The sequence below is a fragment of the Crocodylus porosus genome, unplaced genomic scaffold, assembly GCF_001723895.1.
Source record: "Crocodylus porosus isolate Cpor-Errol unplaced genomic scaffold, CroPor_comp1, whole genome shotgun sequence".
NCBI lineage: Eukaryota > Metazoa > Chordata > Crocodylia > Crocodylidae > Crocodylus > Crocodylus porosus.
In genome coordinates, this window is record NW_017728924.1 from 4,743,599 (window position 1) to 4,770,233 (window position 26,635).

Below are 26,635 nucleotides of genomic sequence, written 5' to 3' on the forward strand. Positions count from 1 at the left end.
CTAAGCCCTCTGCACTCTCCCCTTCCTGCAGTGGAGAAAAAGCTATTTTGCCAAGGGCTGCTACTTTTGCCCTATGCAGTCATGGGCAGGAACATGCATATTTGCATAACGGAGAAGACAATACATTCCCAACCCTTCCCCCCAATCTTTGTCCTGCAAGCTGTGGCATGCGCCCTGGAGACTTGGGGTGTCTATACACGTGCTCTGGGAGTGGGGCAGGAGGAGTGACATAATTAGAGTGGCTCCAAGAGCCACTCTAATTAAAGCACCTAGAGAATCTTGCATATCAGCATCCCCAGTGCTTCAAAATGGTGGCAGGGTGGTTTATCTAAAGCTCATCCGGCAAGCTTTAGATACACCACTACCATTTTGAAGTGCAGAGACACTGCTACACAAGATGCAGAGGTTGGCTGGAGTGTGGTAATTACAGTGAATTTCTGTGGGAGACCCTGACTGACATAATGACAGTACACCTGACGGTAGGTTGGGTACCCAAGCTTCTGTTGGGTAACGAGAAAGAAGAGGAATGGGAAAAGACTGAGAATAGGAGTTGCCAGCTATATACCACAGGGTGAGCTTTAACCAGGTCTAGAGAATGATGGGTACTCTAGAGCAGTGCTGCTCAACCTACCCAGCCCCATGGGCCAGACAAGTGGCACAGGGTCAGTCTGCAAACTGGATCTAACACAGGGTCAGCATGCAGGTTTGGTTCACAGGTATGATCTGGCACACTAACCTGCATTATGGATTCCTACTGAAACCTCTGGGCACCTCTACATGAGCACGGAGGCTGCTCCAACACACTAGAACTCCAGTGCATCGGAGCAGACTCAATTAATCGAGTCTGCTGGAGCACGGCAATTACCGTGCTGCAGCAGTTCTCTGCGTCTTGTGTATCAGTATCTCTGCGCTTAAAAATGGCAGCAGGGACAGCTGAACTAAAGTTTGTTAAATGAGCTTTAGTTCGAGAACCCCTGCTGCCATTTTTAAGTGTGGGGATGCTGATACACAAGACACAGTGGAGCTCTAATTAAACCCCCACCCCGGAGTACATGTAAAAGTGCTCCCTGGGTTTGTCTTGTGAATCACGCTTGCACATCTAACAGTACTCATATCATGTGGCATCCCTGGGTATCCTTGACAGGATCTCAAGGTAACCCAGGGTGCCATGGCATCCTGGTGGAGAAACACTGCTCTATCCTCTAGGAGCTGTGGCATTTAAAGCTGCCACTGCTTCCCCACCACCAAATTTCTGGATCTACGGGGAGTCTCAGGAGCTGGATGACACAGCTTCCTGGGCCAGATCCATCCTATGGGTCATAGCTTGAGCACCACTGCTCTAGGGAAAGCAGACAGAGCTGAGATCTGAGTTTACCTTTATACTTCTTTTCTTTTCTCTAGAGCAACGCCACACACTTACCAGAAGCTACAATCCTCCAGCATTTCTATAACATTGTTTGCAGTGTTTCATTTCTTGATCTTATAACTCTCAGCATAGGCCTTTGTATAGGAACAGGAATGAGAGATGTATACATGTCAGTCACTGACAATGGGATGGATCAAGAAATACACAAGTGGGGCCTCAATTTTATATTCACTATTTATTTTCATACAAACAATATCAGATACTACTGCATACAGTGAGAATGTTTCTAACATGAGCTATTGCCACCAGCTACGTACATCTTCCCACCCAGTGCTGTAGGGAGAAGCAATACATCTTCCTGGTATCAGTTGTCTTTCCTGCTTGGTGCCAGGGGGCTGGACCTGATGATCTTCTGAGGTCCCTTCCAGCCTACAACCTATGCAATAACGGGCACATGTAGATGCACCCATATGTCATATATATTTTAAAGAAAGCTTAATAATAAAGGATGTAAATCACTATCTGGAACCTCTGGAAGATTTTTTTTCAATGAACATTAGATTTACAAAACACCTTCCCAGTCAATTTATTAGATTATTCCTATATGTTTGTTTCCTTGTATATGTAGTGAGCAAACAGTACAAACATACAACTTACATCTGACAATTAAAATGATCTTAAAGTACTATTGTTGACACAAACAGAAGGACATTTTAATACTAGAGATGGGTCAACTTCTTTAAAGCTTTTACAAACCTCTCTACCTACTTTTTAGGTTTTGTCCCACATTTCAAGTTTGTAGACCATTTCCCTCCCTGGCTGCATGTTGTTTAAGGACCCAAAACCATACTTTCAAAGTTACCATTGAAATGAACACACTTTTAAACATCAAACACAAAATTACAGATTTACCTGTTGAAATCAAAAGTGTCTAATGAAATGACATGATCTCATAAATATCATGCATTTTTCACCAAACAGTTAATGCTGACACATCATACAAAAGACAAGGAAGAGAAGAAATAACTGAAAGCCAAAGATGCTGGCAACTCCAATCCTTTCGTTCAAACAGCAGAGGCATCACATAGGTTCATAGGAAAGTAGGACTAGAAAGAACTTCACAAGGTCATCTAGTCCAGATCCCTGTTCAAGGCAGGATCATCCCTGATTGAACCATTCCAGCCAAACGTTTCACCTGTTTTTGAAAGTTTCAAAGATGGAGAGCCCTTCTCTAGATAGCCTGTTCCAATGCCTGACCATCCTCATAGTCAGAAAGTTCCTCCTAATCTCCAGCTTAAGTTTCACTTGCTGCAGCTTGAGGCCACTCCTCCTAGTCCTGCCATTAGGGCGCTAGTCATGTTGTGTCCTGATCTTTTATTTACACATATATACACATACACGCATATAAAAAAAATACACACACACACACATTCTGATCTTTTATATATGTTAAAGAAAGAGCTGCTGTGTATATACACACACACACACCAGCCCTATCTTTTACTAAGCGCTGACATGTTTTCATGTAAATTAGTCAAAATTCAAAACGGTAACATCAGAGCTGTAGACCCCCACTAAAGTCAACTGGGTCGCACAGATGAAAGCAAGGGAGAGAATCTGCTCTTATATATTTGTTTAAGCATAATTAGCTCACAGGAGTTTTCCTGAGAGCCACAAGCAAATATTCACAAGCAAAAATAAAGAAACAAGGAATGATTTTTACTTTACTTTGAAAAGTAGCATTATACGGAAATGTCAAATTCATTTGGCCTTGCTGTGAAAATGGTAAATTTGGTTGCCAGTTCACCTCTTTCGTTCTTTTTCTGTCTCTTCATCTGCATATTTTATTTTCCATTTATTACATTTGTAAATGTCTCTGGATGTTATCATTACACTCAGATTCAATCCTAGCCTGAAATTTGTTTGGTAAGAGGCTGAAGGAAGGGAAGTAACACAACTATATTTCTTACCTTTTCTGAAGATGTCTTGCAGCACAGCGCTCAACGACATCCTTTGAACAGCCTTTTGTTGCCAAAAAGAAGTGTGTTGTTGCAGTGCGATAACTTTGCAGTTACCTGTCTCACTGCAGAGTCCTGATGGGGGCAAGGCTCTGTAGTTTTTACAGCAATATAGATAGGCAAGGTCAAATCTGCAGCATGGTTATAGTGTTGTCCCTGTCCAGCAACATAACCGTAAAAAATTGCCCATGCCTTGTTTCTGTTGGGATGTTATGGTGAGATAAGTAACACATATCAGGTATTCTCTCTGTTTTGAACAGCACATCACCTGTTTAGTCAAGGACAAGTGCTCAAGCATAGCTAACTCATGGAAGTTAGGCCTAACCTAATTTCAATCTTTTTCCAACTCAAGATGAAGCCCTGGTTTTTTATCCCTTAAACCGCTGGGTGTCCAGGATCCAAGTTAGGCATTTACCTTCTTGATGAATCACTGTAAAACTGTTCAGAACTGCACAGTTCCATTTCAGAAATTAAGTGTCTAGTCCCTGGTTTGGTTTTGTTGGGGGTTTTGGGGGGGGAGAAATTGTCCTGCCTGGGTCCCTTTCTGTAATACTTTCAAGTCTTCAGAAATGCATAGTCTGAACCGCAGTGGAAGGGTGTGAGCTTCATACAGCTCTATGAGTGATGCCTTTTGCACCTAATGGGGAATGTCACCAGACAGCACGCCAAGAACATGTGATAGGACTACTATAGATGTTAAGACCCTGCATAAAATCCAATATAATATAATTACTGCTGCGAATCCAACTAGTCCCTGTCAAGATATAAAGAGGGGACCTTGGAAGGTGGGATTCATAGATCCACAGATGCTATGAAGGGAAGGACCTCAGCAGATCATCAAGTCCGACCCCCTGTCCTGGGCAGGAAAGAGTGCTGGGATCAGATGACCTCAGGCAGATGCCTATCCAGCCTTCTCTTAAAGACCCCCAGGGTAGGGGAGAGCACCACCTCCCCTGGAAGCCCATTCCAGACTTTGGCCACCCTTACCATGAAGAAAAGGTTTGGGGAAGCAGTCTTGGGTCTATGCTAAGTTACTCTAGAGGTACCAGCTCCCCAGTGGGCTACTGAGTTTGGATGCTCGCATCCATATGTTTTGCCGTGGACTCGGCTCATTCGTAACAACAACCACCTTAGCAACCAAGTCATCGCAGACCCAGACAGGAAAGAGATAGGGCCGTTCCACCGACGGGCTGAAACAAGCAACCGTGCTACTTTTGTCTGCCAGATCACACGCCTCAACTTCACCTATTCCCGACTAATCAGAATGATTGCATTTGTTGTGGTAGCACTGGTCTGTAACACTTACCACTACTTACCCTTTTAGAATAATCATACCCTTTACAGTACCTCTTGCAGCCTAAGGTTTTACAGTGAAATTGGAGAAGGTATGAATAACCCTAATAGCATTCAGGCAGTGGCACTCTCTCACAATTACTGTATAAAAAGGTAAATGTGCTCCTAGCAGTGCTCCATTTAAATTTATAGTGATTGCTTCCACACTGCAACACAGTAAATGAAAAAGAATCCCACCTCCTTTGAATAAGAGGTTTACAGCAAATAAAAAGAGCCCAGGGTCATGTGGTAACCCAAGTTTGTCATCTCGCCCGGCCAGAATGGGACCCGTGCTGGCCATTTCTAGGCTTACAAAAAATAGGTGAAATATAGTTATGTTTTGTGAGGAACATAACAGTAGGGAAAGCAAGCAGGACTTACAGTGCTGAGGTCCTCTGTCCAGCTGCAGGATGGATATGGCCGAGCCAGAAACCAGGCAAGCTCTTCTCAACCCGCCTCTCCGTCTTCTCTATCCTGGATTTGACTGAGTCCCCATTTCTAAGAAAAAGGTCAGCATCAATCAGAGCCTCTGTGATTAATTTGGTCCTTAGCACGGTTGCTCTGAACAAAGGCTGCTCATGGTGTCAGATGTGGTGAGCCTTGCTGGTGTTATGTTTTTCGCAAGGAGCACAGACCTTGAACAGGTTGTTAAGCCATCTCTAGAGATGAAAGGCTGAGGCAGCACTCTGCATTCAGTCTTTCAGACCCTCAGATGTTTGCTACAGTGCACGTCAGCTTTTCAATTCAACACTTGCCTGGGTGATAAACATGCAGGCCAAGTGCCTGACCCTGCCCTCCCTGAAGTCAAGGGCAAGGCTCCATGCAGGAATGAGATCTTGCTCCTGACCTTCAAGAAAACAGTGTTGAGCATGATACAGAGGATTTTAACTGCATTGGGTGGAAATTAAGATGAAGGTGGCTGCTGCTTTCTCAAGGAGCTTTCCAGCTGCTGCCACCTCTGGAAGCTCAGCCTAGACCCGCCTTCTACCAGCCCCGCTTCTGCCTCTTCTAGCAAAGCACCAGCAGTGGGAAGGAGAGCTCCCTGCTCTCCCACTTCATCTCAGTCTCACGCCGAGCGAGAAAGCAAAGCATTTTTCCCCAAGCCAAAATGTAAGGGGACCTTGTGTGATAACACCAGCCATCACAGAAAATGGGCAGGGCGGGAACTAGAGAGCTGGGAGGACTGCAGAGTCCTTTCCATGGCCAGCAGCCCCTCTGCTGCATGCTTACACTCACTTTGCTCCTGCCACCTCCTTACCAAGTAGAAAACTGAAGGGAGCCTGCGAGTCAAACCCTCTCCCTTCAAGGATGACCCATCAAGGATGGCCCAGCTCCCCTGCTTTTCTTCCTAGGAGCCTAACATCAACTCTTCTGCTCCCCTTGGTTGCTGTTGCTCCCTGGCTCTAAGCGATGACGAGCCTAGAGGAAATCTACTCGCACTGGCCTTGTGGAGGTCAGTGCAGTGCCCATCCCCACCTTACATCTGAGGAGGATTATTTTAATACACACGGGATGCCTTTCGGGGCCATTTCGCCAGCTTGCTGCTGCTCGGGGGTATGGGGTATCTCCGCTTCTGAGGTTCTGCAGAGCAAGAGGGTCCGCCAACAGCACACCAGCCGTCCGAGAGCTCCCGAGAGCTGCAGAGCCAGCAGGGATTTGCTTGATCTGCCACGGCCTCCAAGATCCACATATCTGAGGTACATTTCCCCCTCCCTTTTTTTGTAAAAGTCATACAAAGGAACCACTTGCAAAGCTCCTAACATGGCATGTAGTCTGGAAGCCAATTCCTGCCGGAGCCTTAAAAGTGAGTGATTTCGCACAACAGCAACTACAGAACAAAATTTAGCTGTGCAGGCGTGTTGGGTAAAGCACGAAAGGACATTTTCAGGCACTTTGTCACTGCAAACCGCAGTGCCAGTCACTGGCTTCCAGCCAGGCTTTACGCTGGGCAGGTGCTGATGTGATGGGAGAGATAACATGAACAGCTTCCTAGGCAATGCTGTCAGGGGCCAGGGACAGATTAATAACACAGTCTGAAACACACTGCCGCCGCTTCCTCTGGAAAAAGGGTCAGTGGGTGACTGGCATTATGACTTGAGACAACGGAGCAGTGGTCCTTTCTACGCACAGGAGAAACTCTCCTTCCAGACGAGCCTGGTCCGTCTCTCTGCATTTATGCCAGCCCAAGTTTGCACATGAGAAATAATAATTGCAACGACTTCTCCTTTCCTGCACTCCCGAAGTCCCACGGCACGGGATGTTATGCTGTCCTGCCAAAAAGCCAAGCTAGCAGGAAAGCACAGACGACCGAAAGTCCCTTCTCCTGCTCATTATGACCGTAGCCCCAAATCCCGATGGGCCAGGGTATCACTGCTACTAATACCACGCGCAGGCTCCCTTTATTCATTGGAGGCACTGACTGAATGGTCTGTTAAGAAGAATTACTCCTCAGAGAAAGGGGGGAGAACAACACAAAAACCGGTTCCATTTGTGTATTTAACCCTAAAGCAGGTCAGGCACCAGGTCACGTGCGTGTTTGCAGGCAGACCTGAAAGCCTGTCTCTCCTCTCTTGCTTTTTTTCCTCTCCTTTTCACTGACACTCTCCTGACACTGTTGCTCTCCTGCACTTTGCTCTGGAGTCTATTAACTCTCTTCCCTGCTTGTTCTCATCCCTCTCCTTGTCACGAGAGTCCTGCAGCTGTCATCACAGCCTGCCTCAGCACAAGTCCAACTGTCTCACTGACCTGTCACTACAAGCTTCAGGTTCCACCTTCTGTCCTTCCCCCTAGCAAGGCACTTGCCTCCAAAAATCCTGCTTTCTATCTGACATAGCAGGAGAGATTCATATGTTGACTGGAGGGCCTGATTTTACCATTTTTATACAGACAAAACTCCTGCAGGCTATAGATCCAGATCCTGTTTATTCAGCCATCAGTAAGGACACCTCTGACATCAGACTGCCTGTCCAACAGGCACACTAGACAACCCAACCACCTCTTTTATGTAGAAACACACAGTAGGACCATCTATTGCCATAGCAAAAGAGCTGATCCCTCCATTCATAACCCAGGAAGCAGAGCACAGAAAAAAAAAATGTCAGTGTTATGTGTTTGTGGCTGGAAGAAGCTCTATTGCAAAGCAGCAAATGGATCCATCAGCGCGGATCCATCCAGCTACAGCGTGCTGCAGCCAAGAATTAAAAAAAAAGGGGATTTGACATTTATACAGACAACAGCAATAGCCAGAGTATAGCCATTTGTACTAACAAGTGTTCTGGAAGTGATACAAAGGCCTCATGTTTCCAGGGTTAAGCCACCTGATAATGTATGGATGCACCGGGTGATACCTCATGTACGCACTGATTATTTTATAGTCTGCCGTGCTAAAACCTTGCTTGGAGGCATCTTGTGCTGGGCACCATCTCAGGCAGGATACATAGCTAGACGGCACCTCAGACACCTTTTCTCTTACTATGTAGATTCCTACACAGGGATCAAAAGAGTGAAGACTTGAACCAAGGTTTGCCTTGATACCGCAGGTCCTGTTCTCTCTCCTGAATAGGTGATAGATGCCCATGACATTCTACATTTAACAGGAGCATCGGCTGCGATTAGAGAGCCTGCTATTATCTGTGGCAGGCATCTGAGCAACCACACAGCCGATTATGAACTGTATATACGTATAATGTAGGTGAAGTTTCAAGTCTCTGCTTCGTCAGGGTCACTGAATAATTGCTCCTTTCATACCAAACACGCTTCCTTCCCAGCCTTTGATCACATCACCAAACCAGACATCAGAAGGCAGGGAGGAGGTTACAGAGATTCTTGTTGTTATCAGCGATTAGAGCAAATGCTGCTGATAACATAGCTAGGATGAAAATGCCGTTTCTCTTCCATTCCACTTTTTCAGCTGCTTGGAACTTTCTCAGACTAATTCCTTCACGGCTGAAACATTCCTTGCTTGGTCTCAGCTCAGAAGTGATTTCCTTTATTTCCCCCTGAAGAAAGTTTAAGCAAAATATTAAGTTCAGTTGTTTTTGAGCTGGCAGCATGAACAATCAGCTATTTCCCCCCTGGCTCCCTCTTAACCCCAATCAGAATTTGTACCACCAGCAACTCAGAAATGGCTGAAATTATACACATCAAGTGTTCTCATCGAGACGTACAAAACAAACCCCGTTTAAAACAGAACTGGTGGAGTGTTTTAAAGAGGAGTTTAAAGAATCAAGAAACATTTCTAATGCTGCAGACCCCCAAAATATGTATTTCCTTTTTTCGGACATACTTTTTAAGATAGCAGAAAGAAGATGGTGTTAGTTTTCAGATGCATTTGCTTCCAAAGCCAAAGAGATTTCATGCTTAGAGTTTGCAAGGACCTACAGCCCAGCTGCAGTTCAAGAAACTTCTGAGCCTTTCTACCAGTCATCAAAAGTTTGTAAGCTGAATGCCATTTCAAGGCATTTTTGAGCTGGCTTGTAAACCCAGCAAATGGGACTGGTCTCAGCTTTATTATCCTTCCTCCCAGCCCCTCCCCCCAAATCCTTTTATCTTGTTTAAAATTCAATGCAAAAACTACTGTTAGTCAATTCAATGCAAGGGTGAGTTCAACAAACCCAGCACCCAGGGGTGGCAGAATTCTGCACATTTGCTCTCACAAGTTTAACTCAGACAAGCTGTTCTCTCGCAGTCTTTTTTTTAAATTCCCTTTCTCTCCCAAAATACAGAGATGACCCACCAGACCAGCAGCAAAGTTTGGATTCCTACTCATGCTCTCTCAAAGCTTGGGAGTTCTCAGTTATTACAGATAAGTTTGGACCCAAACCTATCAATAACAACAGGCTGGTTGGAGCTATTCGTGTCGAGTCTTTAGGCCCATCCCTAGCAGACCCAAGTGCACTACAGCTTATATTACAAATGTTTGTATAAGAGATATAGGCTGTACAACTTGGCTGAGCTGATATTGTGGATAAACTTTGAGTGCTGGAATTCCCTGGTTTTGAATGTTTAGTGTTGGTCAACATTCAGGTTGACAAATTAGTTTTTACCACGTACACAATATTATCTATGCAAGTGCTCACAATCCGCAGAGTCATTATGGGCAGCTCAAATACACTTCCCAACCCTTGTACCTTTACAAGTAGGCACTACCAAAAAAAAAAAAAAATCATATGACAAAACAGTCATAAGACAGCAGGTAAGAAAACAGTGTAATAAAGAAATGCCCCAAAGTGCCGTGATTCAGACGCCATTCAGTTAAACGCCTCATTGAACCAGAAGTCCCCTGACTCATACCCCAAAGCTCAGTAAATGCCTGGCAGACCACAAAGGGGAGCAGATGGGACCCCCAGTTGAGGATGCTGAATTGCAATGGTCAGGATCATGAGCAAGACAGAGCCGAGCAGTCACAGTGGGACACAAGGAGAAGAAGCCTCTTAGGTACCCAAGTCCTATAGGCCAGGTATTAATTTAACTACTGCAGTTCTCAGCTGTCCTAGACTTGAGGTCCCCCTCATTGAAATCAAGGCACACCTCCATAACTAGGGCTGGGCATTAGCCAGGCACTTGTTATCTCCTCACACCTCGCCGCACCCTTTAAAGGATCCAGTGGCACCCTGGTTGGCAATCACTGACTTAGCAAAACAAGTGCCTGGCCCACGGCTAGCACTCACAGGCATGGCGATGACATACAAGGACCATTGCTATTAGCTTGAATTGCACCCGGGAGCAGAGCATCAATGTTATCCTATTACTGCTGAACCGTGCGGGCCCCTCTTAGCTACCCCAGCTTTACAGCACAGAAATGCCATCGACTACCACGGAGTCCATTCCAGTTCGGGCCAGCGTAAGGCGGAGAATTATCAGGGGCTGTATCTCAACCTCCCGTGCTGCCGGTTCCCGCGCTTCACATGGCTTTGTCCCAGGCAAGTCGCAGGAATGACACTGCCCCTTCATCCCCACACTTGGGTTGCTCCCTGATGCAACTTCTGTACCAGCTCCCCCACCTTGAAGGACTGGGTTTGTCACTTTAAATAGACCACCAGCGTGCTCCATGTCCTGGTGTGTTTGCAGCTCTGGCAGAAGCCTTTGCTTATGGCGCCGTAATTCAGTGCTATGTAGATTGCAGAAGAGATTCTGTAATAACTCACCGCGGCTACAGAGGCTGTTATTTTTCTTTACCTTTAATAGAACATGTTGATTTTTAGTCCGTTCACTGCAAGGGAAAGGAAAAGGTGCAGTTGTTGCCCTAGTAACCGGCAGCTTTGGAATGGGGAGGATAGGAGGAGAGTTAGGTGTTAATTGTTCCAAGTGCTGCTTGTATTCAGGGAAAGGGCGAAGAGAGGAGATGATGAGAAACATCTGGGGAGATGAGGAGGGCTGATCCCTGCTTGACAGAGCCCACGGCGGCGGAGTGCAAGAGGCAGGGCCAGGGATGACCTCCACGCTGCCTCCGAAGGGGGAATCGCTGGAGTCGCACGTCTGCGCTGGCAGCCGGCCCCGACAATGCACAAAGTGCTGCTCAGCCCCCACACGTCTTACTGGGGACACTGGCAATACAGCACCTCCAGCTGCTTCAAGCCTTTCTGCACTGCTGATTCCTTCCGGCCAGACCCAGGTTCCTGCCTAGCTCTCCCCTGCTCTGCGCCCGGGGGTCCCCCGCTGTGCTGCCTCCAACAGATGTTGCTGAAATAACCTTTCTTCAACAGGTGGGCCACAACTGCCTGCCCTGCAGCAGCTGCCGCTACGTCCCAGCACAGCCTGCTCCCCCAGAAGCGGGCTGGAGTAGCCACGGCCCGCTGGCAAGGGCACACCGCCCCGCCATTCCCCTTCTTTGCCTCTCTTATGTCTGCTCCAAAGAGCCCCGCTCTGTTGCTGCATGTCTGCAGCATGCAGACCATGCGCCCGGCACGGGGCACGGATGCCGTCGGATGCTGCAGGCGGCGCAGTCCGCGGAGAAGTTTGCGCAGTTAAGTACCCCGATGGCCACGGGAGTTTCACAAAGCATCTGCGTGCAAACCCCAGAGGGCCCCTAAACTCCTGCAAGCTGCATGCTGGGGCCAGGAAAGCAGCAGGAACTGCAGGGGCCCCATAGCCAAAGGTCTCGGAGGGAGAAAAGGGTTCGTTTGTCTTTTCATTGCTTCCCTCACCCTTTTTCCTTTGCTCTGGAGAGAAAGGCAGGTGGCTGGTGCTCCTGGAACATCTGCTGCCTCTTCGGGTCCCCAAACCTCCCGGCCCTTAAGCCAACACAAATTCCTGTAGGTCTGCAGGCAAATCCCTCATCCCACTCCTTCCCCAGGGGAAGGTTATCTGCACCAGGCTGGTTATCTGCTAGCAGCTGTGCTCTTCTGGGAACTGGAAGCAGAAATAAAGGGAAGGGTGTTTTTATAGAGGAAGCCCCTCCCAGGGGCAGGGCTACACCAGAGATGGGGTAGCCCTGCCTGTGTAGCTCTTGGCCTGGTAGGAAAAGCCTGGAGAGAGGAGAGCCAAGGGGCAGGGATTCAGGCCAGTGGCCCCATACACATTGCCCCTCATCTGCCTGGCAATGAAGACTCTCAAGCTGCAGGATCTTAACATACAAACAGGAGTTGTTCCTGCTGCTGTAGCAGCCTTCCCAACTCCTGCGCTGGGCAGAGATGGACATTACTGCCCGCTGGCCTTCCAGTCATAATATGTTGGGGGAAAGAGAGGCAAGAAATGAGATGTTTTATCCTAGCCAGGACTGTGTCCAGCGCTGTAAACACAGCGTTTAGCACAATAGGACCCGAGCCCTAAGATACATTAGCAGGATTAAATAAACAATTGCCCTAATATTAAAACTGCGGACTTTGCAGTGAGCCAGTGGGACAAACTAACCATTTGAATTCCAAGTCCTCCCAGCCTCCTGCCTAGGTCCCACAGCACAGTCTTACTCTAGCAGGGCAAACCTCACTGCACCTTGCAACCTCCATAGTGAAAGGGAGGGAGGATACTTGGAGCAGTGGATAGGGCACTCATCTAGGACCCAGCAGGAGGGTGTTCAGGCCCCTGCTCTGCCACAGACTTCCCCCATAGGAAGTCACTTCAGCTCTTCCTATGCCTCAGTTCCCTATCTGTGAAATGGGTATAACGGTCCTTCCCAGTCTTGGAGGAGTATTGTAAGACTGAGTGCGAGCACCATTAATACAGTAATGGGGACTGTATCAGCACACAAGCTACTCAAAGACCTACTCGTGTGGGGTGCTTGTAGACAGAACAGGGGTTTAATCTGGTTTAATTCTCCCTAAATTGAAACAGTGGGTTTTTAAAAACCCACCATTTTATCTAATGGAGAACTGAACTAAACTAAACCCCTGTCACTTGTACAAGGCTGAAGGGGCCCAATTCTTAGAGCCTGTCTGCCCCTCCTGTGGCAGGGGGGGAGCTGCCAGCAGGCCGAGGGGCTCAGGGGCTGTGTGACCAGCTTGTGCAGGTAGGCTCGACTGAAGAAAAAGAAAAAAGTAGCAAGGAGTCTGATTTTTTTTTTCTTTCTCCTGGACCCTGCCTGCCTGCCCGCCCGAGCTGCATGGGGCCCGGTGCTTCCCTCCATGGTGGCGGCGCCCCCCAGGTGCCAGCAGGCGGGTGCTGCCTGGGGGGCACCGTCACTGCAAAGGGAAGCACTGGGGTCCCCTGCAGCTCAGGGACCGCTTGGCCCCCTGCAGCCTGCCCCCTCCCTCCCCCTGCCGCGGGAGAGGCAGGTAAGGTCCAGCACGCTGTGCACCGTCCCTGCCAAACTGAAACACCTTGGATAGGTTTTTACCTTCCTACGTAACAAAGTCATTTAAAGCAGAATATGCCGCCGAGTGTGTAAATAGCAACGCCGTTCAAGCGGTGCAAAAGGGCAATTCAGCCACTTTAAAGGCCAATTTTGTTGCGTATACAAAGGCTCCCCCCACGGAAGACTAGAATTAAACCTCACAAAAGGCACTGACTTGGATACCAATGCCAGAAAATGAGTGAGCTGATGCCTTTGCAAGAACCTCCCGCTCATGCACACTGACGCATATAGATAAATGCTAATGTCATATAGCGGACAGCTCCTAAATCATAAAAAAGGATCTCAAGTCTTCTCATTCAAGCCCTTGCTCAAGGCAGGAGCCCGTCTGAACGCTCACAGGCAAATATGTAAACAGCTCCACTGAGAGGCCACGGTCTCTCCAGGTAATCTGTTCCAGTGATTAACCACCCTCACACTGAGAGGGTCCTTCCTAATACCCAGCCTAAATCTCCCTTGTTGCAGTTTATGCCTATTACTTTTCGCCCTGTCCCGTGTGGAGGCAGAAAACACTGATCCACTCCCCCCTGTAACACAGAGGTAGCCAATGATAAATGTAAATAAGCGGAGGCCTTCAAGCTGACATTAAGAGTCTGCATTCCCTTCCAGAGGAATTGCTGTGCTGCTTCCAATTATTAACAAATTAAATAAATCACAAAGGATTTTTAAAAAGTAAGTTGGGAAACAATTAAAAAATGTAAGTGCAACCTTTTTGAAAGGAGAATTTTATACCTGCCAGATCTGACGATCACAAACTGCAAGCCCTTACCCCAGCAATGGGAGTTTTTGATGACTGGGGAGTGAACGATTTAGACTCTTAATAAAGCAATTTTGTAATTAAAAATAAATGGGTCTCTGGTGTCAGTGTGTGGGGTGTTTTTTTAAACTAACTTAGATCAAATAAAGCATGTCTTTCTTTTGGATTTAGAGTTTGCTGGGATCATGTAGGGCTTTAATGACGCAATTGCAAATGTTGTGTTTAAAAGGCCTCTTCGTTGCTGAGAGAAGCCCCAGGAGAGGGCTATTAACTGGCCAAATTAGGCTATTTATTTTTGTGAGCTTTGTAAGTTTGAAAGAGAGAGGCACATTTTCACTTAGGAAAGTGATATTTCAAATAGGTCACAGGAAACTCTGGCAGGCTGGCAGCAAGGCAGAGAGTCAGTAGGAAAACATTAACCAGAGACATTTTGCAAGTTCAAGTAGACATTTAGGTTCCTAATGGCTTTTGAAGCGCATTTAAAAATCTTTGTACTATATATAAAATAGGGTTACATGTCACGGTTGTTTTCTCTCTTCACACACGCACAGAGTCCTGCAAGTCCTACCTGCCAGGGGGATTTCTGTGCCTGGGAGACTTGTAATACTGCGTTTCCAGGACCTAGTCTAAACCCCACTCCCCGTGCCGTCCTGGTACGGTGCCCTGCACTGGCATGCATATGAGATCGGTGCATAGCCGGTGTTGCTCCCAGTGTGTCATCTACTGCTTCCCCTGCGGCAAGCATCAGTTATCTGCCTATCGGTTAAGCATATAAGCTGCTTACAAACACGTGGCATCCTTCAGCCTCCCTGTCTACTTAGTAATGAAGTTGTACTCCTGTTATTTGCATAGAAAGGTGAAGGGGAAGCAGCTGTTACACAGAGGAGCTATACCAGAAGCCTCTACGATGCCAGGAGCCGGTCAGCTTCAGAGCATCGGAAGTCACAGCACCACGTGCTCACCGAGGTTCAGGGAAGTGCCTATTCTGGATAAGGGTACAGCTCTCCATCGGTCCCCAGACAATTCACTTAAACAAAGTACATGTTTGATGATAAGTGCCTGAAGGCGATGGCACGCACTTAGTCTGAGCTGTACGTGACTTGTTTGGTCTCTTCACTTGCCCAAATGACTAATCAGTTCTGAAAGTTTGCTGTGCCTGTCCCTGCTATGAGCTGTTTCACTACAGTGGTGAATCACTGAAACCCATTTACCACTCGTGCGGTCTCCTTGTACTGTAAAGCTCTGCTGACGGGTGCAGAGACATGCTGGCCTGAGCAGTGATGGAGAAGAGGATCAGAGACGATGCTTCTGCAGGCAGGAGCCAGCTTTGGAAATGGTTGCTGCATGTGGCCAAGAGAGATGACAAATGCCTGCCAACAGCCCTTTGCTCCCATGAAAAGAAAAGGGAGGAACCCCCAAAGGTCCTGCTCCTACCAAGGGACAGGCCTGATCCTTCATGAGACTGATCCAGCTCCCATCCAATACAGGGGCAAGCTCCCTTTCACTGGAGGGCTTTGGGATTGAGCAGCCTCTGAGATATCAGGATGGGAACGGTCATTTTGCTCTGCGTCTGTGTGGTCTCCTGGATTTTGCCTGGTGGCTCCCACAATGCACAGATCACAACACTACCAAGATAAGTGCTTCTGAACTGGTGGGGAAGACTTGGGGAAACCAGGATCAAAGTTCTCACATATACACAAAGGCCGTTTGCCTCCAGCATGCTCTCTCATAGATCTCCTTTGCTAGATCACAAATTCACACCAAGCAGCACCGCCAGCAAGACAGCAAAATAAGTATGAGAGTTTGGATTATTTTTCTTCTCAAAAGTCCACTGCCCAAACCCCCGTTCATGTCTACAGCCAAACGTTTGCATTCAAGAAGCCGGGACGGGCAAATATCCCATTAGGAAGTTCCTGCTGACATGTCACGCTAGTGTTTTGGATGATGAAAGATGGGCACCTGTCAAATAGCCTCTCAGACTCAGCGGAGCGCCAGCATTCATGCTGAGGAGGCCTGCCTTGCCCATGTCAGTCTCAAACAGCTCCCCTTCCAGCTCGTGACTGGGGGATCGGTTATCAGCTACTGCTTCGTACTCCAGCCATCCGTCGAATCCCCACTTCAACAAAGACTTATTGGATACGAGCTGTGCAATAAGGAAGCCAAAGGCCTCTTTGAAATCTCCTGCCAACCTGGGGGGAGGAAAAAAAGAAGTTGCAACCATGTGGTCCAGCTCCTAAGGTAACCCAGGCTTAACCCTGGAAATGTTACTCCTGTTTCAGCGCAGGGTTATTTCTTCCCAGGGCAAGGTAGGCTCCTCTGGAAGCAGCTGCTAGTTTATGCCCAAAGGCAGCCAAATCCAGGTGTTTACATCCAGGTTAGTGCAGCCCCAGCCTCAGAGTCAACTGAATGAGGAACTGAGCACAGCTTCATTGCAAGGCCTGTCGGTAAATCTCCACCATCTTAGACTGAGCTGAACCCTTGCTTTATGCTCCCAGCACTTACTGGATACCATAGCAATTATTGTGCCCTCTCCCAATAACGCAAAACAGCCCCTTGAGTTCCCCTTCAACACAGAAAGCTTTGCTAAATCAGAAACAGAAAGATTCCTGGCCTTCTGCTAGCAGGGGCTGGATCACAGAGCTCGCTTCACGGCTCATGCAGGGGAGGAGGGGTGGAGAGCCCTATTGAACGCCCGTGCTTCCCAGGTAGGGGTGCAAACTGTGTAGGTGGAGGGGGGCAGCCTAGCCTGGAAAGGAAAGAGAAGAGATGGAGACTTGCACAGTGGCTGGCCCAGCGTGGAGGCATAAGCACTACCTGACAGATGAATACAACCATACAGGCCAAACTCTGCCCTAACTTGCCCCCGGTGCTGTCCCTTTGGACTTGACTGGCATTATTCAGGGTGGAAGTCAGAGCACAGGTTGATCCCATCTGATAAGGTGGCACCAGCCATTTCCCAGATGAGCTGGTTGAACTTCTTATTATCCTCATCAAAAAGCATCCTAACCATGGACGTCTGGTACCAGCACTTCCACAACCAACATCCCACCAATGGAGCCAATTTAAGGGGGGGCACTAGAGCTCTCCATGCCCCCCTACCAGCCAGAGTGCTCACTGTCAGGAAGGCATCAGCACTCTCAGGGGGGGCACGTGCCCCCCATGCCTCCCTACACGTTGCCTATGATCCTAACAAGAGCTAGTCCTTTCCAGGAGGATGCTGCAGACTGTCTCTCCATCTCCAAGTGACGTCTCACCACTTGCCACAGTCCCAGCTTCAATCCTCACCCTATGCTAATCCTTCAAGAGCTATTTTCTAGCTTCACTTTGGGTCTGTTCCAATCAGTAATTCCTGTGTCCCTCTGCTTGGCACTAGCCTGGGCCTGTAATTTTTATTTAGCAGATAAAGCTTTGATGCAGTGCTTGTAGAAATCATTTGCAATACATTAGCAAAACCATATTATTAGTTAAAAGCATTCCTTCTATGCCCTCAAATATTTCGTATGACAACAATATTGAATGCCAAAGGTCACAAATTAAATGAACTCCTTTTGAGAAGTTAACTTGTTATATAAAGAATAAAAGATGGGAATGATCAAGAGTCATCATAAACTACTCAAACTTCTTTTATCAGAACCTCGCTGATGAAGTAACTCTGTACAGCTCACAGGGTCCTAGATGTTTTGTATCATACATGAAATGCTATCACTTCAAGCACTTAAATACAGGCCCGACTCCACAAAAGTAAAAATCTATCTTGCTCTCACGAGTCTGCACAAGGCGACTTGGGGCAGACTGAAGATGGTTTCCTTGGCCTTTAAATATAAAAGAGCAACGATTACTTTAATGAGTTCCACACATGCACTCATGTTTTACGTCTGTTTTGGCAACAGTGAGGTCATTTGGACTACAATTTCTAACATGCCCATGTGTGCTCCATCCTGTCAATTCCAGATCAATGCCAGATTGATTTTTGGGTGTCAAGTCAACAGGTAACAAATAGTAACCTTGTGATACCAGAATGGATAAGCAAACTCCTGAGTGGGCTTATTATATCATAGATGCTTTGTCCCTTGACTTGATAAAGTATTTGTCAGATAATCTACTGATTGAGACGTGACTTTCAAGTCTTATAATTTGGCTTTTTCTTTTTACAGACTACATGGGATGGACCCTTCTTGTTGTGGTCGCAGGAGCAGTGAGACTGCGCTTTCAGGAACTGCTCCAAAGCCCTCTGAAATAAATGGGATTCTCTGCGCCTACACTGAAGAGCCTATGATTGGGTTGATAGTGAAATGGGGCACGTCCCCAAACTCCTGCCACTTCTTCAGTGCCGCACGTGACACATGCATTCCCCTCAAAATAAATCTTCCCCTACATATGAGGATCAAGGACTGTAAATGAATTCCACTTCCCAGTATAGCAAGTGCTTCCAGAGAATGAGACACTAGCCCTGTATATTATAGCATATAGGTAGGGTAGAGATGCACCTTACAGACTAACTAAATCAGATGTGTATAAGCTTTGGTGCAGCCTGAGCTCCCTTCATTACGGTATTTCATACCTGACTGAGAGATCGGTTTCTTTGCTCTGCAGTATATCACAAACTTATCTAGCCAGATGTCCACATTCCCCTTCCCCTCTCCCGTTACCCTGGGGAGAACGTCAGAGACGAGCCAGCTACGCTCCAGCCGCTCAGAGCACCTGGAGAAGCAGCCAGAGCCGAGACTTTCAGACACTCGGCAGACCTCTGTCGGTTTGACACGACTCGCTGAGGAGCTGTTTGCACCAACCTGCTCTCTCCATTTCTCACTTCAGCTTCACCCCACACCTGCCCTTCCTATCATTCCTTGTCTTCCAATACATCTCCCTCCTCCAAAAGAAAGCCATGGACCTAGCAGACTATCTGCTGTCCTCACACTTCTGCTCGTTTGTTATACTCCCCCCACCTTATTCTCATCAGTCTTGTCTATTTAGCTTTTCACGGTAGGAGCTGTCTACTACTCTGTGTTTGCACAATGGGGCCCTATTCATAGCTGGCCCCTAGCCACTGCCATAATAAATGTGATTAGGAATAATACACCTGTCTAGCAGTGCAAGTGTTATTGGATCTCTTTATCTGCCTCACCCTGCCAATTGGACTCTAGCAGGCTCAGACTGTATCTATCTGCTAAGCTTTACCAAGTGAAAATGTTTCTTTTAGGTCTATTAAAGACCTGCATTACGCTTGCAATCTTAAATCCTTTCCTCTTCAGTCACAGCCAGTGGAGTCCAAGGTATTGGAGATCTCTTCTCCCACGAGCAACTCCTGGAGCCATAAAGCCCTTGCTCGCATCTCTGTAGAACAGAGATGAAGGAGATGGCTGTGCAATATTCACAGTAGGCATATTGACCAGCGTTAATACAAGCTCTACTTCAGATGAAGCTTTTTGGGATCCACTCTGATCCACCCCATCACATTTTGCATGCCAACACCAACCTTTCTACCACTGTGAAGGCATTTTCTTGCTTGTGAGTGGTGTTTGGCATAAGGGACATACAGGTTGTACTTTGCTTAGCCCAGTAATACGGCAAGGACCAGTTCTTACCGCATCGGGGCATTAGCCACTCTAAAAGGAAAGCCGAGATGTCTGACCCCTCATTGTCAAGGGTTACAGAGCAGAGTACTTATGTGACTTGTTAAGCCAGCTCGTCACCATCACGTATCAGTGGCTGGTGTGGGTCATGTCAGTCTTTCAGTAGAGAGAAGCACAAGTAAGGAGACTCTGCCATGTCTGAGAAATAAGTGCTATTGAACAAGACAGGTCTCCAGTTTAGGTGATACATGGAAAAGGGATCTTGTCCAGAGGGTTATGGGGGTTGTTTCCCAGAGGCACAACTTCCAGAGAGGCCTTGATCAACTTGCTTTGCCAGCTGGTTTGCAGCATCCACAGGAGGACGATTCCGACTGAGCAAGCAGCACAGTCTTATGAATGAACCTGCTCTGGAATAGATCAGCTTTACCTTCCCACCGTTAGTGAGAAAAAAAAGCACGTTGTGGGTTGGGCAGAGCTGATTTATGTAAGTGCTGCAGCATCAGAGGAACCTCCTCCTCACCTTGGCCCGTTTCCTTTTTGTCTCTATATCCCCATTCAGAAAAAAGCTTCTGTCACAACAGCTGCTGATTCAGTCCCTGACTTGATGCTGAGAGTGCCAGACGTAACACTCGTTTCTTGCCAAGCTGGTAAAAATGACGACTTATCCACTTGTTTTCTTTTCATCTGAGCGTGTTTCTTTTTGGGAGAGAAAGTAACTGTAATTAGAGTTGGGTAAGAAGGAGAAGAGTTAAAGTGAGAGAGAAAGGGACATGTTAGCTGGTAAAGAGATACCTAGCTGCAAATGAATAACCACAGAAATTGTTTGTGGCACTTGGAAGGGTCCCCAAGTCCAGCTGCTCCTGGCTAACTGCTCCTCTCACCCCATCCGTCCAGTCCTCCACACCAAAAACAGCTCACGAGTTTAACAGCAGCACTCACCATGAGCTAGAAGCCTTCCGCAGACAAAAAGAGGAGGATGGATGAGATAATATACTGGACAAGTAGACTGATCAGGAGTTTCCGCCCCCTCCTTCTTCTTTCTTTTTTACAGTACTGAAACAGGCTCATCCAGGATATTTTGGATATTTTAAAATATATATTAATAATGTGGCCTAAAGAATAACTATTCTACAAGCTTCTTGTTAGACAATGAAAGTGAGAGGACTCAGCTATTCTGCCTTCTTGTACAGCAGACAGTAAGCAATCCAGACAGCCAAGAAGAGCTCTTGCTCCAATGTGCAATGGAAACTGCACTGCTCTGAGTTAGAACATGGTTGTCCTGACATGGGCCTACATACTAGTCAGGACATGAGTGACTAGGAAAGCTAACAGCAAGGAGAGGATCCTATTCACTAAGTTATGGCAATACAAGCAAATGAAAGGGGAACCTGTTAGAGATTATCCTGAGATCTTTCCAGGGAGCGTGAGAGAATTATACACCTAATACCCATTGACAGTCCACTACTGATAGGCTTCCAGCTTTTTTACACTGAAAATCTAATCCACCATGTCTACTTGGATTGAAAACTTGAAGTGATCCTCCTAGCCTTGTCCTCCACAGACAAGGAAGAAGAGATGCGAAGAGATTTCCTGGCCTCCGCTAAGTCTTACACATTTCTCTGTCTTCCACAGAGCGCACCATTTTCGGCTCGAATCAGTCTTCTGCCTGTATTATTTTGCATCCTCTCTTATGTACCGCCACAGGGATGGTATGTCTTCATTGCTTAACTAATACAGGCTAGTTGCATTTTTTAAAAATATCCCCAACCTAATCCTATTTTTGTAGATTGAGCACAAAAAACACATTGCAGTCCTCACGGTCGTGTGTTCACCTGCTCCAACAGCTCAGTCAGGCTGCACTGAGCACCAGGGCTCCTATATATTCATGAACCTGACCCTCAAAAGAGCCAATACCCCCAGCTTACATTGACTTTGCCTAAAGCTGTGGCCTCTCATCACCTTGGAGAATTAGACTAACATCTTAAAAGATATATCTTACGATCAGAGGAAAGCAGATAACTGTATGAGGTCCCTTCCAGCTCTAGTCCAGCTCATAACTCAAGGCAGGATCATCCCTGACTAAACCATCCCTGTTCAGAAGCTTGACCACACAAGTGGTCAGAAAGTTTCTTCTACTCTTCAACTTAAATTTCCCCTGCTGCAGCTTGAGGACATGGCTCCTAGCCTTCTCCCCTTGGGCCACAGAGAAAAGCCCATTTCTGTCTTCTCCAGCATTTATTTCTAGGTTTTTGCTTGCAGAAAGAGTATCACTAATACACACATTAGGAAAGCTTCGGTGATACAGTGGTTCAGTAATAATTTTTATATTACTACTGTATCAGTAATTATATGTTTATTAATATTCTGACCTAATGGGTGCATTACATATAGTCATGTAAGAGCTAGCTAAAATGAACCTCAGTTAAAAAATTAGTGGATATTATCATTCTACTGTGGATGGTGTCTTATTGTGAAGTTTCACTGAGAAGCTTTTTTAAAATCAGCAAATTGATCATTTGAAACAATGTGATTCAACACACATGTACCCATCCTCCACATTGTAGAAACAGACTTGACTGGAAATAGAGGAGGAAAAGCAGCTAATCAGTTATCTGGAGTGTTCTTTCTTGGGACACATCTTGTCATTTTTTAACTATTCTGCTACTGTACACATGTATTTTACACCGCATTCCTCTTCGCCGTGAGATTTCTTTTATTATTTTAGCACGGGAATAGAAATGAAGAGCTTTTCTTTATTTTTTTGGCTGGTGAAATAAGCTGCTCTTTTTTTTGGAAACCAACCAAAATACTTGCATGAACTTTATTCTATTTTTTTTATAACGGCAGACACTTGCTCCCAATTGTATCCCAGTGAATGAGTCATTTACGCAGAAGCACGCTGCACAGAACGTATGGCATTTTATCTTCACTGATTTTCTGCCAAATAAAGTCTGTAGCAATTTTCCCCCTTCGCCACATTTGTCGCTTGATATACTTTTAAATGTACAAGCTCCGAGTGTGAGAAAGCAAAGCAGATTAAGGCCCTGTTTTGGCAACAAGCGGTGTGCAGACGGACTCCTATGCCACTACGGAGACCCCGTTACTTTAAAGAAATTTGTATCTGGCTCCAGGATCCATTCATACCGGGCCTCAGTAAAGTCAATGGGGCTCTATGAAAGTACAAGGGTGTCTCTGCCTGGGACTCCACACAGGATCAGAAACGAGTTTTCAAGAACAGCCCGTACCTGACTGACAGATTTAGGAATGGCCAGGGAGCCTCATTATGCACAGGTGAGAAGCAGCAGTACATGCCCCAAGCACATCAGTGTGCCCACCTCTTCACCTGCACAAGGGACGAGAGGGCATTGCTATCCACATCGCCACTCCACCCATGACTTCCCCAGGTAATCAACAGACGTGTCTTTGAGTGCCAAGAGGTACTGGCCAGGAGGTTTGGGAGCAGGTATTCTCTTACTAACCCTTAGAGCACTTACATGGCAAAAAGCTGTCAGCTGCTACCACCCTGGGCTTGATCTGAAGTGGCAAGCTAGAGGTTAAAATTCTCAGTGCTGATCTCCTGAGGGTAAGAGAGATAAGGTGGAACATCAGGATTTGCATGCTCTGGTACCACTAAATGAAGTCTGAATGATGATCACGCTCTTCTATAAGCAGCTCCTCTAAGCACTTTTTTTGATATCCTAAGTCAGAAAGCCCTCAATTGCAAACATCTCTGCACTGACTGTGGCAGTCGCAGTTTCCACAAAGAGCAGGATTCCCTGAGGCTGAGGGTCACCTCTCCTTTTGTCCCGGAAGGGGACTGCCTCTGGGCAGTGCTTGAACATTAAGAGACTTCACTAACTCTAGCAGCTGCAGTATTCAAGAGCAGATCCTCATTTGCAAGCTCCTAAACAGTCTCAGAGTGGCACACGGTGGGAAGACCTTTTGGAGACACAGTTCAACTGGCAAGTACCTTGGTGGAAAGAACCCATGTGATGCATGCTACTAGGGGTCTCTCCTTGCTAACCTGGGAGCTGCATCGCTGAGAAATGACCCAGTTCACTGGAAAAATAGATGCTGGCTACCCACAAAGGGCATGGATGGATATACTAAAGAAAACACACACGCACACACACACACACACACACACACACACACACACACACACACACACACACACACACACACACACTCTCTCTCTCTCTCTTGCTCTCTCATAAGAGCCCTGCTAAATCTGATCCTCAGCAAATACAATGAGGAGACAGGACACAGCTCTGGACGCCACACATTGGATTTCCAGTTATTTTTGCTGAAAAATGTCCAAAGAAGGGAGCTTTAGCTCATCATTTTAAAGAATTCCACAAAAAGGGACAATTTGCGTTTTTCTGGTAGAAAGGACTTGTCTTACACCAACACAGATGCCCAGATGATAGGCAAGGCTGGCAGGACCACATAGCATTAAGGGTGACCGACTCTTCTCACCACAGGACCTTGTTTTCTATTAACCAGTTTTCTCTGTATTTCATTATACGGCCCAACTGCCTAACCTCAGGCAGGACTGTTTGAATTTCTGCTAAAATGGTTCAGTGCCTTCTGAAAACATGAGTAGGGAAAAATACATTGTTTAGCCCATATTCCAAGATGTGGGTTGAGATGCTTTAGTACAGTGGCTCTCAACAGGGATGCCATGACACCCTACAGTGCCGTGAGATCCTTTTAAGGGTGCTGCATAGCATGAGCACTGTTAGGTGTGCAAGCACCTACACGTGATTCTCAAGCTAAATCCAAAGATTTCAAATAGGAATTCAGTGTCAAAAGCATTCTGACCTGTTGGGGTCCTTCCAAGGTCTTTGCAACAGAAGAATTGCTCTATTATTTGTCCATAATCAAGAAATGAGTGAAAGCTCAGAGCTGGCATTTTCTGGGGGCTGCTTTGAGTCTAATGAGCTTGAGAACCACTGCTCTAGTACCTTCTCGGTTCCTGGGTCAGAAGCATGAATGCTGCCAGCAGGATGGTGCTAGTGTCAGGGATGTGCCCTTTGCTGGTCCAAGGAAAAGTGCTCTAAATCTGGACATGTTCTAAGCTGCAGCATGGGGGAAAAAAGGCCCTTTGCACACACACAGCCAGGGCCTGGTGGGTTTTTTCCCTCATAACGCTGCACGTGCTAAGAGGCTCTGTCTCACCATGCGGATCAGACCGCACAGGCGCCATCCCACGAAGTGAGTGAGGATGCTCTAAGCCAGGCCCCACAGAGGTTTAGCTGGACTCTCCCTGCAAGTTTTCTTCTGCCTGCCAGGGGGCTCTGCAGTACCAGGCAAGGAGTGAGCTCCTCCAAGCTCTCAGGGACCCAGTTGCTGGTGCCCCTGATGCATGGAGATGACAAAGGTAGGTTTTCATGAACAAGAGAGGCAAGAACTTGACCTGGGGTGCTCTGAAGTGGGACAGGGGTGACAAAGGACCCTGCAGTTTGTCCGGCCCATGTTTGGTTCTTGCGGCATTGGGCAAAACATAAGGCAAAGGACCAAAGGAGAAAAAGGATGCACTCAGGTTTAAGACAGTTGAATGCTGCCTAGGACAACTGGCTGTGCCACAGATTTCCTGTTTGACGATAAGGAGGTCACCCAAATCAAGCTTTCCTGTGGTAGTCACTAGTTGTGTGTTCCCCACTTCGAAGCTGGACCCCCAGGGATCTGGTTTGCTGAAGCACTGAGCATTCACGGCTGCAGCTGAAGTCAGTAGGAGCTATACTCAAATGCCAACAAGGGCTATGAAAAATCCAGTCCTGGGTGTCTCAGATTGGGCATCTGACCTTAATCTCTCCGCGCCTCTGCTCCTCATCTGTAAAGTGGGGATAACAACACTTCCCTTGTCTCGCTGGGGTGTTGTGAAAATAAATCATTTGTGAAGCGCTCTGATACCATAGTGATGAGAGCCATAGAAAAGTCCGTGAGGAAATTAATAATTCTGTCTTCAGAGCAAGAGTTGAATTGTGTGCAGTAAGTAATGCACTGGCGGCGCCTGGAATAATGAGGAGAAAACAAAATATTGAATAGCTGCTCATTAAGTAAGCCCCGTCCATTCTGTTGACTGAATGAGGCGGTGGGCCTGCAGGGGAAAGAAAAATAGTATGTGATCGCCTAAGTAAAGAGACTGTATCGTAATATGTACCCACGAGGGACCAAATGGAAGTCGCGCAGGCACTCCTGATTCTGACATTTCCCCATTTTTAAGTGCTTGACTTTGCAACCTTAACTTTCGTTTCACGGCTTTGCGTGCATGCAGTTTTATTTCGAATGGCTCCAGCTTTCTCAGCATAACCACACAGAAAACGTGCATGAGTTAAATGTCATATTGCCAGGAGAGAGAGGGGCTTGGCACAGCCTCCTGAGGTAAAGGATGGAAACGTTAAAAGAAATCACAAGGCAATTTATTAAAATCAGAGTGATGCCAGTCGGGTTCAGTGACACTGTTACCAACTTCCTCCAGGAACCAATTTAGAAAACAAGCTGTGACCAGTCTAAAAGAAGACAGAAAATATAACGTTTTGAGCCAGGTCTTACTACTCTGTAAACATCAGTGCAGCACAAGTGAAGCCGGCACACAGATAGGCTAGCACAAGCATTAACACAAGTGCCACCTTATTTAAAAGAGGGAAAATGTTACCTTCTAAGTGTAAATACGCCATATTAGTCAACCATCTACAGCACACACCCTGGGTCTTATGTTGTAAACAACTACTATCGGGAGTAAGCTGGCTCCAGTGGGAGAGATGCTCATGGTATGCACTGTGTCTAGAAGAAAGC

At 46.8% G+C, this 26,635-nt stretch overlaps 1 long non-coding RNA gene across 1 annotated transcript; it reads right to left on the reverse strand.

Moving 5' to 3' along the window:
* Positions 1 to 1,582: 1,582 nt before the first annotated feature.
* LOC109313615 lies at positions 1,583 to 20,548 on the reverse strand. The gene is made up of 3 exons (XR_002102101.1): positions 19,847 to 20,548; positions 5,098 to 8,714; positions 1,583 to 3,459 (listed from the first exon to the last, which is right to left on the reverse strand). It is a non-coding gene; the product is annotated as an uncharacterized LOC109313615 (long non-coding RNA).
* Positions 20,549 to 26,635: the final 6,087 nt, after the last annotated feature.